This window comes from Pseudochaenichthys georgianus, chromosome 10 (genome assembly GCF_902827115.2).
Source record: "Pseudochaenichthys georgianus chromosome 10, fPseGeo1.2, whole genome shotgun sequence".
Classification (NCBI taxonomy): domain Eukaryota; kingdom Metazoa; phylum Chordata; class Actinopteri; order Perciformes; family Channichthyidae; genus Pseudochaenichthys; species Pseudochaenichthys georgianus.
Genome location: NC_047512.1, coordinates 25,368,215 through 25,386,278, shown reverse-complemented (window position 1 = coordinate 25,386,278; position 18,064 = coordinate 25,368,215). Strand labels below are relative to the sequence as shown.

Here is an 18,064-nt window from a genome sequence, read left to right as displayed (position 1 = left end):
TTTTGGAGGGTAACAATCCCATGCAGCATTAACAGATTGAATTATTGATCCTCCTGCCAAGGATATTGTTGTTCCAGCAGCCGGAGAAACAACATAATTCAGCTGGGTGAAAGATGAGCACATTAAAACAGACAGTATTTCAAATATATAGCGTCACCGATGCAGAAATAGAGAGTAACTACACATCAGGTAAATGTGTTTGTTTTCCTTTGGAGGACAAGGAAAAAGATGGTCCCCTTTAGATAACTTTCAATTCCTTTACAGCTGAAATAATTATTTATTGATACATATTCATGGTCATCGGGATGTCAGTTAAGATCTCTTGTTCTGCTGGCCTGTCTTGTTTATTTATCTTTACCCCTTCCTGCATGTCCTGCTTGACATTTCTCCTTATCTTGACTGTACAGTATTTGACAGACCTGAGCTTTGCTTTTTCTCCTTCCTGTTGTATTCTTTTTGTAACTCTTCTGTGCCTCTTGTATTCTGTGCTGCCTTGTGCTTTTATATTTCACGACAGTGTGGCCAGCACGATATATATCACAAATGTCATTTTTATGTTCCTATTTTTATGAGACAACTGCAAGATTTGCCATGTAGGTAACTCTTACTCATTTACATTTTTATCGTTCATAAATGGCCATTGACTGTAATTAACAAGCTTATCAATTCTAATGAATCCTTAATAAATATGCAATTCTTCTATAGCAGACAACACTAATTTCCTGGCAGTTTATCTTTGTTTTTTAGAGTGAAAATACGTGGAAATATGAGCAGTTTTAAACCAACCAACCTAGAGACTAAATCATTTTCAAATATATTCATAATCCCACCCTGAAAAGTGTTCTGTGCAGTCAGCTCCATCTGTTTCATTCCCCACATGAGGGCAAATCAATTTGAACTTCATGTAGAGCTCATTTGGAAAAGTATAATTTAGACACCATCCACCATTTGTTTAAAGCCCGCTTTTTGACATTGTTATCCTCACACTTACTTATAAGGTGTACATATTATTCTCCAGCATGCTTTTGAACTAACCCATTGCCTCAGGCACAACATTCCTCTGCTTGCCACTGAGCTGCACTCTCCTTGAGAGAAAAGTTGTCCTTGTGAGTATGAGTGACTCGCCTGCACCCACCTGTGCAAACCTCAAAACAACCGACGCGTTGTTTCTGTGCACTGCACGATTAAGAGCTCATTTAGATTCTCATGCAATGTTTTGTTTCTTTATTGTATTTGTGTTATTAGTCTGTCTTGCTAATTCAAGTCAACATTTGGTTTTGGTCTGAGCCTCTAAATAACAAGATATGTTACGGCTGCATCGCATTCTGGCCTGGAGGAGCTTTCCTACCTCCCTTAAGATGTGTTCTACCTGTAAGAGTGTTGAATTGCATTTGAAAAAATCCAGATACATTGCTCTTCAGTTGTGAAACTGGTTAACCCTGGAGGATGTACTGTACCCCGTTTTCTGTTCCAAATACTACATTTCAGCTATCACCAAGTTTAACATAAAAGGGGTATGAGTGATTCTGTAATGTGGCTGTAATTGTTGCTTCAAATGACCTCTATTTAGACTTGAACTGGTCCCTTTTATTGCATATTTGTATATATAGAGGACTTTTGAAGATACATAATGTTGGCCAAAGTCTGGCACAACTTTAATAAACAGATAAACACATAGAGGACAAAACAAACATACTATCAGAGACACAAGGACGATGGAGGAACGACGCAGAAAGACAAAGCACTGATGATGCAGTATTGATCTTAATTGGATTTAAAGGCCAAGGATAAGAGATGGCTTTTCAACAAAGATCAAAAAGTGTCAATGGGGAGAGCCGACTGATGTGGAGGGTGAAACTGTCCCAAAGGATAATGCCCCCCAATACTGTGGGTCTAAAATAACGCAGAGTCAAAGAGATGGCTTTCTTTCCACAGCATTACACTAGACACATATCCACACACAGTCACAAACATTTCAGATTGTTAACATAAAAATAAATCCATTAAGGAGTGTCAGCTGTAATTATAGGACACTTCTCAGAAAAATAAGGTCTATTATGGGGGTGTGGCTGAACTGTTACAAAGCCTGATGAATGGCACTCAGCATCTGTTGTAGACACACACAGGCAACCACACTACATTAATGTATGACATTTCAGTCGAGTGAATAGGCTTTTATAAGCTTGAATATCATTTGATCAAATGTATAAAATCCCTGATTATCCCTCACAAAATAATGTAATTAATTTAAATTGAAATATATTTTCTCTCACCTCCGTTTTAAATCTTCTTCAAAGAAGAGTTGATTGTTTAAAGTTTTCAGCCCTTGTTTTTCTTGCATTTCTTTATTGGCTCACAATTACTACTGTGGAAATCAAATAAAGGTTTGGAAGTATAGCTTTAATAGCCTTGAGGTAATTTATTGAGTGAGAATTGCAGGATCAAGCGCATCCCTGCAAATAAAACCTATTTAGTTTAGATTCTAACCTATTCAGCGTTGAAGGAACTTTTGCATCACCTCTTCATTCATAAATTTTCTCCAACCTCATAAAAGACCAATTGTGTGCTCTTAAGATTATGTTCTTGTAGCATATCTTAAGTAGAATTGAAGGTTGATTTAGAGGTACATTTTCTAAAACGCAAATGTAAAAATGGACGCAGCTGCACTAGAAGGAAGCATGCCTTTTAATAGTGTGTGAGACACAGTGAAGAAGGGCCCTCACATGAAAAAGCCTTTTTTGATGACCTGTCAAAGACTGCAGCTCATAGTTTGGAGGCATAAATCCTCTGCTCCTTTTCATGTATCATGCGTGTGCCCTTGGTTACCTTAGTAACTCTCCTCTCCATCTCAAATCGGCGCTCCCGAATGTTCAGCCGAGAACGCGCCGCGCGCTCCCGCGAAGCTCGTGTTGAGCCGGAGTGTCTTGGCAAAAGCATCAAAACGCACCAGGACTAGAAGGAGAGCTTTCCGCTGAAAAAACAACAACAACACGGAACAAATGCAGTGAAATAAGACTGCGTGAGGATATTGAAAGACGGTACCGCTTCACAGGAAGGTCATTCCCTGAAAAAGCTAAGCAGTGCGCAGACTGTACGGATATTTGGAGTATACCCGACTGCAAGTGAAGAAGACCCCAAAGCTGTGGAACATTGTCCCGGCTTTTTATTTTCTGAAAAGCAAGGCATGGGGGGATACACATCTCGACAAGGCAGGTGAGTCATTTTATGATACTACTTGATGAGCATTTGGGGGTAAAAACCTGAAGGCTGCGTGCGTAGTGAGAGAGTTAGATGCAGGGGCACCGGGATACTTGGATTACAATTATACCAGTTTTGTTTTTAATTATTACTTAAATATGATAACAGGTATTTTTGTTTTAAGCTACATCGACGAAGCGCAGTACACCGGCACAAGGCACGTACACTTCCAAAACGCATTTAGATTTTTGTGACTTGAACGGACTAAACCGAGGCTCATTAGAGGCAGAAATGTGGGTGCAGGGTAACTGTGTCTTTTACCCACTCTGCTATACGTGAGATGTGCAAACACCGCGCTGCACACGTTAATGCAGGGAGTAAAACACATGCGATAATTGATCAGAGCACTTGTTACTTGGGCATGAAGATATCTTGTGTGCGTGATGGGGCAGTGACGCGCAGCCAGGCTCTCTCTCATTCCCTATCCCTTTTAACACAAATGAAATAGCCCGGTGGCTTGCTTTAGGCAAATTAAAATGTAAGCTCTAAAGTTTAAGGGGAATCAAACGAAGAAGTACGGAATTAAATCGCCCAGGATGACATCAGATCTAAAGATGTTTGTTTTTATAACGCGAGTGCGATCTGGCACTAATTTGCAGCAGGCTACCTCCATCTGTTGTGGTGATGGAGCAGGATGGTCCGCCACAAGCGTACCTCGGGATCCCGATTTTCCTATTATTATTTTTTAAGTTTTGCTAATAAGTTGTATATTTATTATTTGTCTAGCAGCTATAATGATAGTGCACACTTCTTTCTAATTTAGAGTGACAAAGAGTGTACATATCTTTTATTAATTATGTGCATATTTCCATGCCTACTGATCACTGTAATTATTTCTGAGGCTGCAGCATAAATGTAGGCCCTCTTCATCATTGATCTTGAGTTGTGTTATGTCTGCTACATTCTAGTGAGTAGCCTTACTTTGCCATCTTTATAACTGTAAAAAAACACATGCACACACTGCTTGTGTAAAAACGGAGTATACATTGATCATGCAGGCCCCCATGTGCCTTCTTCAAATCTTAGAATTCCTGACACATGGGGAAATAAGTGTTGTTATAGTCAATAGAAGAGAGAATAATTAACTGAGAGTTGAATCCCAAAAAATGGTAAGAGGGAGCGAAAATGTCAAGCAAGAGTTGTCATGGTGATTGATTAAGTACGCTATGTGTCCCTGCGTTTGGGAAATGATCCAGTTTTTTTTATTTGGCATGCACACCACACTATTGATGAAAGAAGCTCTTAATGGGCGATAATAACTCAAACTCATTGAATTCACATTTTGTTGTGGCACGCATTTAAGAACCACCCTATGAAATTTGATTAGCACCCTTTGGAATTTGATTTGCAAGCAAATTGCGTTCATTTATATTGTATGTGTGCCTTCAGTATCATGTGCAGGATTATGCATGCTGCTGCTGCTGTTGCTGCTGCTTGTGAATTCTCTCTCTGGCCTTTCAGAGTTTGTATTCCAGTCCAGCAAAGTGCTATTCTTCAAGTGCCCTGCTGTTTTATTATCCATTCCTTATATTCTTTGCTTAAACAAAATCTGGGTTTGTGCTTGTGACAATCACGGCAGCTTTGTGTTTCAGCTGTTGGAGTATAATTACCGAGCTGCTTGCTGAATGTGTTCATTAGCTGGACATTTTGGACCTAGGTCCACAGAGAGGTGGTCAACACGTGATCACTGACAAGCCCAAACACTCGAACACACAACATTTCAAAGTGCAGCACAAGTCTATTGTTTATCCTGTGAGTCTCAGAACTGCTCAAGAAAAGCTCCATGAGACTCCCTGTCTGCTGCAAAGGTCAGCGAGGCTTCGTTCTGACCTAAAGTGAATACACCTGAGTACACCTTGGCCTGACTTAACATGGACGAGCCGCTCATTGGCCCAAGAGGCCTCTTGTTCTTAGCCTTGAGTTTCTTTCCCCGCATTTTCTCGTTATTGCTCTCACACCCAGATGCTTGGATGGAAGGTGTGCTAGCGCTTGTGCGTGTTGGAGCGTGTGTGCAAGCGTGTGTGTGTGCAAGCGTGTGTGTGTGCAAGCGCGTGTGTGCGAGCGTGTGTGCTCCTGTGTGTATATGCAGAGGTGTGTTGTTGCACATATGAGAGACTGAGGAAGGTTATTTGTGTTTTCTAATATTCTTCATTGTGTTTGACGTGTTGTCTTGGAGCAGCAGGAGCAGGAGTTGAATAATTTCCCAAATGGATACCTTCTGACCTTCTGAAAATATGTCCTATCGCTGCCTATCCCACGCCGCAAGAAAAGCCTGTCATTACTCTAGCACTGTTTTCTTGGCAATGTCATACACACACAAAAAAGACAGTTGTGGAATATTTGGATTTAATGCATATAGGTTTAGTCTACATTACCAAGCAAACGAGATTCAGAATTGCATGGCCTTGATGGCGGATGGTCTTAAGACACACTATAAAAATTTCATATAAAACAAACATATACAGAGCCTTTCATCTATCTTTTTTTCTCTTTTTGCAAGAGTAGGGATAAGCACTTAAATCATACATGATTTAAAGTACTTGTGTTTTTTTAAGTACTTCTGTCAGGTTAAAGCAACAAAGTAATTTATACCAAAGTCAAATTGTATCATGGCATGGCAGCTAAGCTCTATCCACAGATATGCGGTGACTAATGAAGGAGGATAAACTTGTCTCTTCATATTTGCTCAGGAGGATGAGCTTTCATCGTCATTAAATCACTCGTTTTGTCACGAAATTACCGAAAAACAACCTGATTGTTTTCTTAAAGTATTACTTGAAACCAGCGACATACACTCGATACACTTGTGTCATATTAGTTTTAATAATGAATAAGACGAATTTGTTAAATCTGTGAAAAGATGAAGGAGTCTTTGTTTGACTAACAAAATGGTTTTGGCCTGAGGCACAAAGATACGCCTCAAGTCTACTGCACATAACATATTTAACAGAGATTTTACATTGTTCATGGCCCAACAACGTCTCCCCTGACTAACAGGATTCCCTGCCAAAGACCAATGTCTGCTTAGTGAACAGGATTCTCTTCACCATTCTAACTACAAAGCAGATGTCACACAGTATGTCTCCACTCACTGTCTGCCAGAAGTTATATATTCATTATTTATTTATTAATCATAAAATTCACACTCAATAATCACAGACAGCGGACAGAGCCTGCTGAGTAAAAATCATGGACCTAATCGAATAAGCGGCAGAAGTGAGGAGCTATTTTTGATTGTTTTCCTTTTGAAAAGGAGACTTTTAAAAAATGCATCACATGGAGAGAGGCAGGGAGAGGAGGGGCGGGAGGCTGCGATGATAGGGAGAGCGACTCTTGGCTGCAAATCTGTACTTTAAACTTACAGTTTAGCTTGGGATGAAGCTCAGTTAATTTCATTCATGTGGAACATGCGAACAACATGAATGACCTTTCTTAACTCTGGTGTACAGGATTCAATCCTGTGAAGCAGTGCATGCAAGTTTGTTTGCATCCCATTGATTTTACTTTGTCAAAGTGTCACATTTTCTTCCAGACTAGGACTATGATTTGCAGTCTACTTGCACATGTGATATGACATGATGACACAACAAATAACTCTCAAATGTGTGTATAGATTTCTGAAGCCCCACACTTGTTGTCCTCTAAAACAGTGGTTCCCAACCTTTTTTCCCAAGAGCCCCCCCAAATGACTCCTGTTGGAAGTTGCCCCCCCCCCCCCCCACACACACAAGGGGGGGGGCGCGCGCAACAGCGGTAATTTAAGTTTAAAAGTCTAAAAAATGCTACAACTACTGTCACAAACTGGATGAATGTGAAGTATTTTGTTAAAGGAGGATGAAAGCGTAATTAAGGAGCACTATTGGAGCGACTTTGATGGTTATTGGACTCAGGATTAATTCATTTGGATTCCCGCTGTATGAAGAAATTAAAGGACGGCGCAAGTGGAAACAATTTACAAAGGGATTAAACTGTTTAAAACACATGCTCAAAGTAAGCCGGATTTTTCCGATGTGTTTATGTGGATTCAAAAGTCGTAAATAATCTACAAAATGGAGGAGACCGATCTGATCGGAGCAACTGTGACAAATAATCCAACTGAAACCGGCATGGACAATGTTTTTAAAATGCGCTTATCCAGACAAGCCTGGTTTGGACACTTTACGGGCAGAAGAAACATTTATATTAAAGAATTAATTATACATTTCTGTCTTTTTATGCCTTTAATACTAACTTGAATTTTTATTAAAATTAATTAGTCAAATATTTTTTATATTTTATTGTAATGTAGAGACAAGGCTTTTAGTGACAATCATGTATTGCCTTACAACTATATGTAAAAAAAAAAAAAGTCTAAATATGATATTTGGCCTCAAATCATCTGAGGTCTGGCCCCCCCTGCGATCTTTGGCGCCCCCCCAAGGGGGGCGCGCCCACCAGGTTGGGAACCACTGTTCTAAAAGTCCCCATCTGCAGCTTGCCAGCTCATTTGAATTTTAAATGATCTGTCAAAGAGAATTTAAAGAGCCTGTGACACGGTTTTCCCCCATCATCCAAACCCATCAATTTGAGTACATATTGTCCCCTTGAAAACCGTTACTGAACTGATTTTGGATATTTGTACTTTGATAACCATTAATCTGCCTTCAATGTTGACAATTTTCTGGATCTTCTCGCGGATTCTTCTAGTCCCGCCAAATGATGGGTGACGTCATTGCGGGCACAGCGCTCCAGCTGCACCGTCCAGGATCCCAGCATCTGCATGTAAACCTTTATATATATACAGTCAGATGTAAACGCACGACGGCGCACACAGCAGCAAGCTCAGACAGCGATGACAGGTTAATGTTGAACGTGTCTGAGAGCTCATATGAGGCTGAAGGATCGGTTTATGTTGTATCTGTTAGAAGTTTAGGAATGAGGTGCGTCAATATGGGCGATCATATGGTCATGTAGCCAGTGGGACTGGGACTAAAAATCATCCCGGGACTCTCGACCGGCCCACTTCGGTACCGCTAGTAAATTGTCAACGGGGGGAGTGGGGGATGTCAGGGTGCTGTAGATAGTAAATGTAAATATGTAAATATTTGTGTCACTGCATCCTGGTAAAATACAAATATAATGTATAATGTCTGTGTCTTTGACATTAGCGCTGCTCACCACCTGTGCCCTGTACTACGAAGCCAGTTCAACAGACCCTGGATATGTTAGAGTAACAAACAAACTAACAACAACAAACTAACAAACGAGATCTCGCTAAGCGGTCCTACGACGCTGGTTATCAACTCGGTAAATCAAGCCAGGGTTTCTCTCTCCTGCTGAGAGCGCGTTCACGTCTAAGACACGAGTGGATCTGCCTTTAATTACATTTGTCTCGAGTGTTTCGTCAACATAATGTGTTAAATAATACTTCTGCATACAGTCTGTGACACTGTGAGTGTTGCACGGCCAGATGAGGCTGGAGAAGCTGACTCAGATAAGGAAATATATGATATATTATGATATTATATGATCGATGATCTGATTGATGATGTAATATGAATGATAAGTGCGACACGTCGGCGTCTTCTCTGCATGGCAGTTTAAACTGTATTTCCTTTATCCTGTAATATGACTTGAGAGATTTAAACTCCGCACACTGAGTTGATCTCTTTTCTATAGACGCCGGAGGCGGGAAGCGTCAGGTAAAAGAAGTTATTTAGCCTTCTCAAACCTGAAGCCTCACGCGCCGCCTATGGGGGATGTGCTAGTTACTTATCCGACCGGCCCACTTCGGTACCGGCCCATCGGGATTCGTCCCGTGGCCAGTCCGCCACTGCACCCAGCCCACGTAAATTGTCAACGGGGGGAGCCTCGCTGCGGGGAAACGGTGGACCTAGTGTCCCGATCGGAGTGGGAATAATAATAATAATCCGTGCATTTTATCCATTAATTTCCCCAACATTGTGGTAAAAAAAACACACGTTTAATCCATGCTGGTGTACTACAACTACAAAAAGCATCGGTTTGTTTTCTCATCAGGAAATGCAGACCGGCTCAAACAAACGATTTTTAATCATCATCCTCACTCATCATTTTATGTTCGCCGAATTGACATGAAAGCACTAATAAATGTAGTTTCATCCACTTGAGTTTACAACCACAAAAATAATCGATTTGTTTTTATATCACATCCGACGGGAGGAAATTCAGCAGCTCTCACTCCCGATTTTTAATCCTAATGTAATCATCATCTTCACCACGATCATTTATGTTTATGTCGCCGAATTGACATGAAAGCACTGACGAATATGAATATACTGTAGTCAACTTCATTAAAACGTTATTAACGTGCCTAATCTCAGTAATTCACCATTTCTACGCATGACACAACACACTTTGTCCGTGTTTGGCTCTCGAAGCGTTCCCGCATTGACGTCACTTCCGGCTTCCCCCAAAACCTCAAAATGAGTCGAAGGAATTTCCCCGCGATGTTCGAAATTATTGATATTTAACGAAACGGTATCGCTTTTTCTTTTTTAAACTGACGGTTCGAGATTACTAGTAGCCCAATATTTCATTGCACAACAGTTGTTGGGATGGTGTCACAGGCTCTTTAAGGAAAGTCTGAGAGGAACAAAGAAGCAGTCACTCTGTCCTTACTGTACTTTGTGGTTGACAGGGTGAAACCCTGCCTGTTTGTTTTTAAAAAGTCTACCTTAATCCATATGAATCAAATTGCATTTTATTCCTCTTAATCCACCCTGAGATTAGACAGACAAGTGACAGGGAATCAACATTTTTAAATCCCTGCGATGAATGTTACTGTCCAGGTAAAGTTGATGTGGCAGAGTGTGCCCCCCCCTGTCAATTCCCTGGTTTCTTATCCAATGAAGTAATCGCTAAGCCCCGTTCTCTCCTCATTTTTCTTAACATAAGTGATTACAGTGTGGGTCTGGCAGGACACAGAAGCAAGGGCCCGTCTAATTCATGGGGTAAATTAGTGAAGATAAGGCCTGAGTCAGTACCTCCAGCTTCCCATAGATCCCCCTGGGGCCGGCTCTTAAGGAGCTTAGTAAAAGCCTGTCGTATGAAGACATGACATGGAGCTGGCTAAATGGGCTACGTTGGAGTGTCTTCCATCAACCTAATATTCATATATGGGTCACTGTCGTTCAAGCTTTAATCCCATTCAATGTATTCATTCTTGGTTATTAATTCAGATGTTTAGGAAAATAAGGCACTATGTATAAGAAAGGTGAAATAGGCTGTATTAGTGAGGCTCAAATGCATATGCGCACCAAACTGACAGAACACTTAGGCCCACTCATAAGACCGTGTTGTGTAACAGTCTGTGCCACCAAATCAATAATGAATGCTGGTTTAACCGTAGTAAAAGAACAAGTAAGAACTCCTCCAGAGTCACTGGGTCACATACACTGGGGAAACTATTAGAGGCTTCCTCGCGCATCGCACTGCCGCAGCTTGGTTTTTTCTTTCTTTTTTCAGCAGCGTGCATTTCCCGTAAATGTTCTCTAGGGTCCAGCAGCATGGCAGTATGGCTGCTGAAGAATTACAGACACTGGTCTGTCAGAGAGTCTTTCCCAGCCTGAGCTACAGAAAAAAAGGCAGTGTCAGGTCCCTGTGATGTATGTGGGGCCACGTGAAGTGGAAAGCATGGTGACTGATAGGACACCAGTCTTGCGGGTGTGTGCGTGTGTGTGTGTTAACCTCATAATGCTGACAGATTACAGATTTAAATATTTTAAATCTCACAGAGCACATGCTGCTGGTGATGAAGAGAGTGGAAATGACTGCAGTAATGCAAGAGATTAATAGAGATCTTTCCTCACCCTCTCCCACACACACACACACACACACACACACACACACACACACACACACACACACACACACACACACACACCACACACACACACACACACACACACACACACACACACACACACACCACACACACACACCATGTATACATCACTTCAGGGGACATTACATTGACTTACATGCATTTCCTGGAGACTTATCCTAACCTTAACCATAACCAACACATGCCTAACCCTAACCCTTACCCTAATCCTAACCAAGTCTTCACCCTAAAATTAATGATTCCCCTCATGGGGACCTCCAAATTGTCCCCATAAGGGAAGCCAGTCCCCACACGTGACTATGTAAACAGATTTAGGTCCCCACAAGTATAGTAATGCTAGAACACACACACACACACACACACACACACACACACACACACACACACACACACACACACACACACACACACACACACACACACACACACACACACACACACACACACACACACACACACACACACACACACACACACACACATGCAGAAACTCTTACTGAAACTGGGTAACCATTGTATACCCTATACTCTTGAGACTCTTGAACTACAGTTGTTTTATACTCTTTTGTATATTGACTTCATATTTCACACAAACACACGCACACTTACACACTCATATTATTGGAGACTTGTGATTTAGATACTAAATGTAGCCAAATCAGTGCTGACATTGACTCCAACGTCTGTGTCATGCTAATTTTCTTTCTTGCTTTCTCAAGGTAAGTTGTAAATATTGTAAAAGCCTTTTATTGTTATCCCTTTAAAAAAGATATGTCTGAAGGCAGACTCTCTGCTGCTCGTTGCACCTGTATTTGGGACAGTGCACGGAGAAGGCATCAGCCACAGATGTTCAAATATATGGCTGACTGAGATGATGAGATGTTTTAGCTTTTTATATTTTTAGATCACTAAAAAAAAAAAAAAATGAAAACGTATTGTGTATAATGCATGTAAAGCCTCTCTTTGGACTATGTTGTTTTTGTACTCGGGGCTGCAGCCAGACTTTTAGATAAACTGAGGCAATGAGTCCAAATGATCGCACTGCAACCCCTGCCTCCTTAGAAACGATTGACTGGCGCCCTCAAAAAATGAATAACGATTTTCTCCTGCATTTTCTTCTTTCATTTGATTGTGTGTAAACTGTAGCTTTAACACCTTCTCCCCAATGCCAGAGATACAACTCTGCCGGAAAAAGACTAAATCCCTTGGTTTGAGCTTTTAGTTCAATCCATTTTTAGAATAAACTTGATGCAAGAGTACACATAAAAAGCAGTAGATTGTAAACTTGTTTTTTATGATCTGAGGAGTAAAATCCCAACTTCCCCAAAATAATAGTGAAAACATGTCCTCTGTGTCTTCAGTGGTACACAATCTTTACTGCTGCTCACATTTACTCAAACACTCCACATACATGCAAATCAGGTTGACTGGAGACTCTGAAGGGCCTGCAGGTTTGAATGTGAGCGTGAGTGGATGTCTTTGTGTGTTAGCCCTTTGATGGATGTCCACTGTGTCCTGATGTACTCGAAGTCTCCAGTAACCTCAATAGGGATATGTGAGTAACAATGTATTTAAATAGTAAGCAAGCACATCTAATCAGAGTCCCAGAATAGTGTCATGTTTTACAGTGTGGGAGCTTTTTATTGTTCCTTTATGACATTGTAAACCTTCCTCCTAAATAGGATAGTACCTGCTTTGGGATCACTTCATTTTGGTGCTTACATGTAGAGCTGCACCTGACTGCGGTCTATTTATATCTCTTGCCAGCTTGGCAATACTTCCTGGTAGCCTTTGAGGACAGAGAAATTCCTCCATCAAACTCAGGGTCCATCTGTGCCCACATTCCTCCCAAAAGGAGCCATCCTCCACAATTATAGCGTTCTTCCATCACTCTGTGTAAGAACAGGCTCCAGGAAATTGACTTGATATTAATCTGAAAAAAATGACCAAGAAAGGAAATTAGAAGGGGGAGTTTTCTCTGATTGGGTTTTAAAGGAAAGATGCACACATTGCATGGCTCATGGAGCTTAAATAGATATTTTAGTTTATTGATCATTTTAAAATTCATATTATATGTCGTCGAGCTCTAAAATCCATGCTGAATGGAGTTTATTTGACCTAATATGTCCTCTTTGACTTGCTGCAGCTCATTACATACCGATCCAGATTCACCTGAAAATCTGGGTCACTACAAAAATAGCTTTGTGGCTCACTCTCCCAAGATGGCAGCTCTGATGAATTTGTGGCTGTAGGTCACTAGGACAATGGTTTGAGTGAAAAAGTGAGGATAAGGGCAGGAGCTTGCTATTTCATTCCTGCCTTTAATCTAGAAAAAAAGTTTTCTTTTGGGGGAGTTTGTTGATGCGGGCAAACACAGAAGACTAAAGGGATCCTTCAGGCGCTTTCTGATCCTTTAAGAAGCACAGATTTGTTTTGCGCTTTAAAATCCTTAATCACATATTATCTGTAGAACACATAACTATGTGGGATGCAATCCGAACAATGATTATTAATATACTGTATATTCTTCATGGACTACAGGTACTGTGTGTCATATTAAATACAGCTTGCAGTATTTTCTTTTGGTATCCTGTGAAGTGACTCTTGTTTTGTCTCTCGAGTCACTAGATTTGCGATGAGAAACCCTAGAGTTGTAGTTCTTCTCATACGTCCTTTTCATCCTGCAACCAATATGAATTTTAGCTGGCTTTAGCAGGTGTTGAATGACATAATAGTGGAGGGCAGTTCAGTCCTGAAGCTGAGGAGTGAAATGATACTGTTGGATAGAAATGGTTCTCTGAGAGCAGCAGGAATGGAGCAGGGATAAGAGTGGATAAGAGCAAGGACAGAAGGAAGAGTTGAGATTGAAAGGAAACAAGAGGTTGGACAAAGGTAAGCCTGGATAAGTCTTTGACAAGTGAGCTCTGGATTCGAGAAAGCCAGTCAAGTTTGTTTTATTCATGCTGTGGAGAACTACCGCTTTACCATCCATTTTTTTTACAGCGATGCTCAAACAACAACCAGAATACCAATTCTACCAAATTGTATTTTGTGCTCCCTCTTTTATGTGAAGATTTCTGATTGTGGCAGATCCCCCTGCCAAGCTGAAAATTATTTAATGATTCAAGGTTTACCGACTCCCCAGAATTGACTGGCATTCTCATCTCGTATTCTCTTTAATCACATCCACTTTGAATCCAAACCTGTTTCACACACATTTAAAATTCTCCAAAAGCTCTTCTGTAACTCCAAAGCAAACTATTTGGTAGCCTGGCACCCAGTAATATGTTAACTAATGGGGTGTTGAATGAAGTTATTTGCTATTTCTGCTGAAGAATAACAATCCACCAAACAGAATATTGAATTCACATTATTGTCGACTCTCCTTGATTTGTATGACCAAGGTATCTCCCAAGTCTACTTCTGTAATAAATTATTGAAAGGAAGAGGTATTGTGTATTTCACCGAGCAAAAGGCATCCGAACTGTAAAACATATTTCAGCAAGACTGCCAAACTGCTGCACTTTATTTTACTTGATTTTGCTATTGAAGAAATAGCTAAAGGAAAGTCATTACCCAGCATACACACACTTGCAAGCTGCACCCGAAGACTCCTCGGGGTTGATTCTAATGATACCCAAGTGATTTATCCAGCAGATCCATGATCAGTGTGTGAAAAGAAATACAGAACTGACCTAATAAGCCATATCTGTGCCTTTGTATCCCACTGCTTTTTGAAAGAAGAGGAATCAGGGAACCTTATCACAAAAGACGTCGAAGATGTGACATATTTCCTCGGGGATAATTGTGCTTTGTGTCTCGGTGGCCCACTTTACTCCATATTGATGCTTTGCTCCTCAGCTGCATCACATGTAAAGTAATTTTTTAGTCTATCAATTAGCAAAGGATTAGAACACACGACGTTACGGCATAATGTCCTCTATTGAGGAAATGTTTTCTCTTTGCGTTTAGATGTTTAGCACAGTGAGAAAAGACTTGTCATATTGGGTTGTATGAAGATCCTCAGTTCCCCTTTTAATCTGAGGGTTGCACCCTGTACCCATGCAAGAACACAACGCTGCTAAAGATAAAAAGCGACCAAAACAGTAGAGCCTGTATACAGTGTTGAATGGCTCATAGAGGATATTTATGTAATCTTGTAGCACCAGGGCTGAGTCAAAACCGACTCAGAGCCGCTGTTGCAGAGAGAGGCCCAAGGACAGTAGCAAATATACTAAATCCCTCGTAGACACAGGAAGTTAAGACACGCAGTGCTGCAATAAAACAAAGCCCAACCCATTTATCTGAGCATCCCACACAACCCCTGGCCCAGATTTACAGCCCCAGGCATCCAGAGCCACCAAATCTTCTGGCAGCCACTGCCACAGATATTGATAGGAAGAGCGGGAATCCCACCAAGGAATTCTGAGCAGAAGGGGTGAACTTCCCAAAACATGAGCTCATGGTTCAGAAACAAACTATAACATGATATTAAATGTTATGTACTATAATCACATTGTAAATTGGGATAAAATGTCCTATTGATTTTTGCTCCTTCTCTGAACTTGTCTAGCAAGTATCTTGTACTATGTGGCATTAAGAGTTTATGGATTGTTTGACAAAGCCCGGTCTTTGATGAGCATGTCTACCCCCCGGAGACGGAACACAGCCGCTATTCTATCAAGAGCAAAATGCCTGTTTGGAAACAAATAAAAAACAGACCCTTTCTCATCATTAGATCTAAAGCACTTAATCCTGCACAAAGGCAGCACTCCTCTTCCGCTAAAAACATTTGCTTTGTTTCTATCACATATGGATTTCCTTCTTGGAGTAAGTCTGCATACCAAGTTGCTAATGCTAGCTTGTGGAGTCAGAGTGCAATCTTCACCATTATGACTTTCTTAAGGTCAACCCAAAGGTGTGTTAACCGTATAGGCGTATACAGATGCCTTTTAAATAATTCAAAAGTAGAAGTGTAGCGCTGAGATAGAAAAAGGAATGTGTCTTCTTAACAAATGCTTTTCCTCCTGAAAACATAAAGCATTGCAATGTTCCACTGTCATACGGCCGGCTTTGCATAACAAATGTTCCTGATTTATATTTTTTCACTGGCAACTCATAAAACATGAAAATGTACAATACAAATCACCCACACACATAAACTCAAAATGAGACACACCTACACAGGCCAGTATTTATGCTAGCCAGGCTTTCTGTTCACTACAGAGATGAATATTGGTAAGGGCTCATGTGCTGCTCTGGCTCTGAGGGCTCTGCTTTTAGTGGCTATGAAAATAGCAGGGAGGCCTGTAGTCACTTGAAATGTTACAGCAGTTGTGTTTGCTCCTCGCAGAAGCTCCAAGGCTCTTCAGCTCGCGAACAACAATGGCCTTGTTGTTTCTTCTCATCTGCGTTCATGCCTGGTAAAAGGAACATAAACTCTCTCCCCTCTGCAAGCCCGGTAGTAGCACTTGTATCTGCACAGTTCAGGCACAGAGGAATAATTGTTCAAAGTGTCACCGTTTAGGGCATGGTTTGGATGTCAGCAGCCAACTGAATAAATAATGCGCCCTCAAGTTGCATTTGATGTAGCAGGATCCAATCTGATATGACTTATCACTCAAGGTAGCTAACATCCAGATGTTAGAGGAAAACCCTTTTTCCCCCTCAGGTTGCTAATGAAACATGGAACAGGCAGGATGTGTATAGCTGCTCCACCAACAAAGACATTAGGGGGAATGTTGACAAAAAGTAGATGAGAGAAGTTGTTTCACAAGAGCAAAATTGATTCAGAAATCGTTCTTCATGTGAAAGTCTGCTTGCTTGCAAGGAGTTTGAGTACATATACAGTAAATACAGTATGTGTTGTGATTGCTCCAGGCGCATTTGCTTCAAAGTAGGCAGAGTAAAGGAAGTGAGATACAGTAGTAGCTCACAGTGCGTGCTGTGTGCAGTTTCTGAGGAAGTACAGACAACCCGAGGCCGGATTTGCCTGCAGCGTTTGGACATGGCCTCCTTCTAAGCATTCAGTCATTAATGTGGTATTCTCTGTTTAAAATACACAAATTGGATTTGAATTCATTCCCGGAGTTCTGTGTTCAGAGGGTCTTTTCATCCCAATACATTCAGTGCTGGAATTCAACACAATGTACATTATGCTGTTGATAAAATGTAATGGATTTTTAGAAGTGTTGACATCCTGTCCGTGGTGCCTTGCTAAATGACCTTGAGTACCCTCAGCTTCATAGGGTGTGTGTGTTCGATACCGTAGTGGCCTACTCTTGTCTCACGGACTTTGTAGTGCCTGTGTGTGTTTGAATAATGTCCTGCAGGAGACACTCTAAGTGCAGCGTCTAGGACTCAGGCGTCAGCAGTAATATCAGGGCAACCTCTCCTCTCCTCTCTCCTCTGTGTGCAATGGCATGGGGGATAGTGAAGCATTAGAACTCATGAATTATAGCCATATTGTTAGCTCAATGTCACGGGACATAGTCGTGTTTCTGGTACCACCATGGCATCCGTCAAACACGAAAAAAGGAGGAATTAGGGATTATGAAATGTGTATTAAGGGCATCACTGTGCACACTGTGTTGGACTTTCTTGATAAATTGAGCCAATTTCACTGAATAATGCTGCACTGAATTACGATGCTACATTTGCCACAATCTGTTGTGAGCTTAAGGCTGCTCTCCTGTTTGATCTGTAGGCTGCCTGGCTGTGCTATCACAGAGCCAGGTACGACGCTGTACTCTGAATCATAGTAAATGGATCTGTGCGTTTCCTAAAGACGGGTGGGAAAAAAAGAGAAACCGGTGCAATAACAAAAGATGCATTACCTAATAGATTTGGCAGAAATACAGAGTTCAGGGCGGTCTGATAAAGCTGGGTTACAGTACTTTAATCAATCACTAAAAACACGAGCCAATTTAGGAAGAAGCTTGA

The 18,064-nt window shown here is 41.1% G+C and overlaps 1 protein-coding gene across 2 annotated transcripts in view; it reads left to right on the top strand.

The window, feature by feature from the left end:
- The first annotated feature begins 2,902 nt into the window (after positions 1-2,902).
- The window catches only part of nlgn3a (neuroligin 3a), a 158,656-nt gene continuing 143,494 nt past the window's right edge, over positions 2,903-18,064 (top strand). For both annotated transcript variants that reach the window (XM_034093499.2, XM_034093498.2), the window contains exon 1: positions 2,903-3,213. The gene's annotated coding sequence lies outside the window, so the exon portion shown is untranslated. The remainder of the gene's footprint in view (positions 3,214-18,064) is intronic.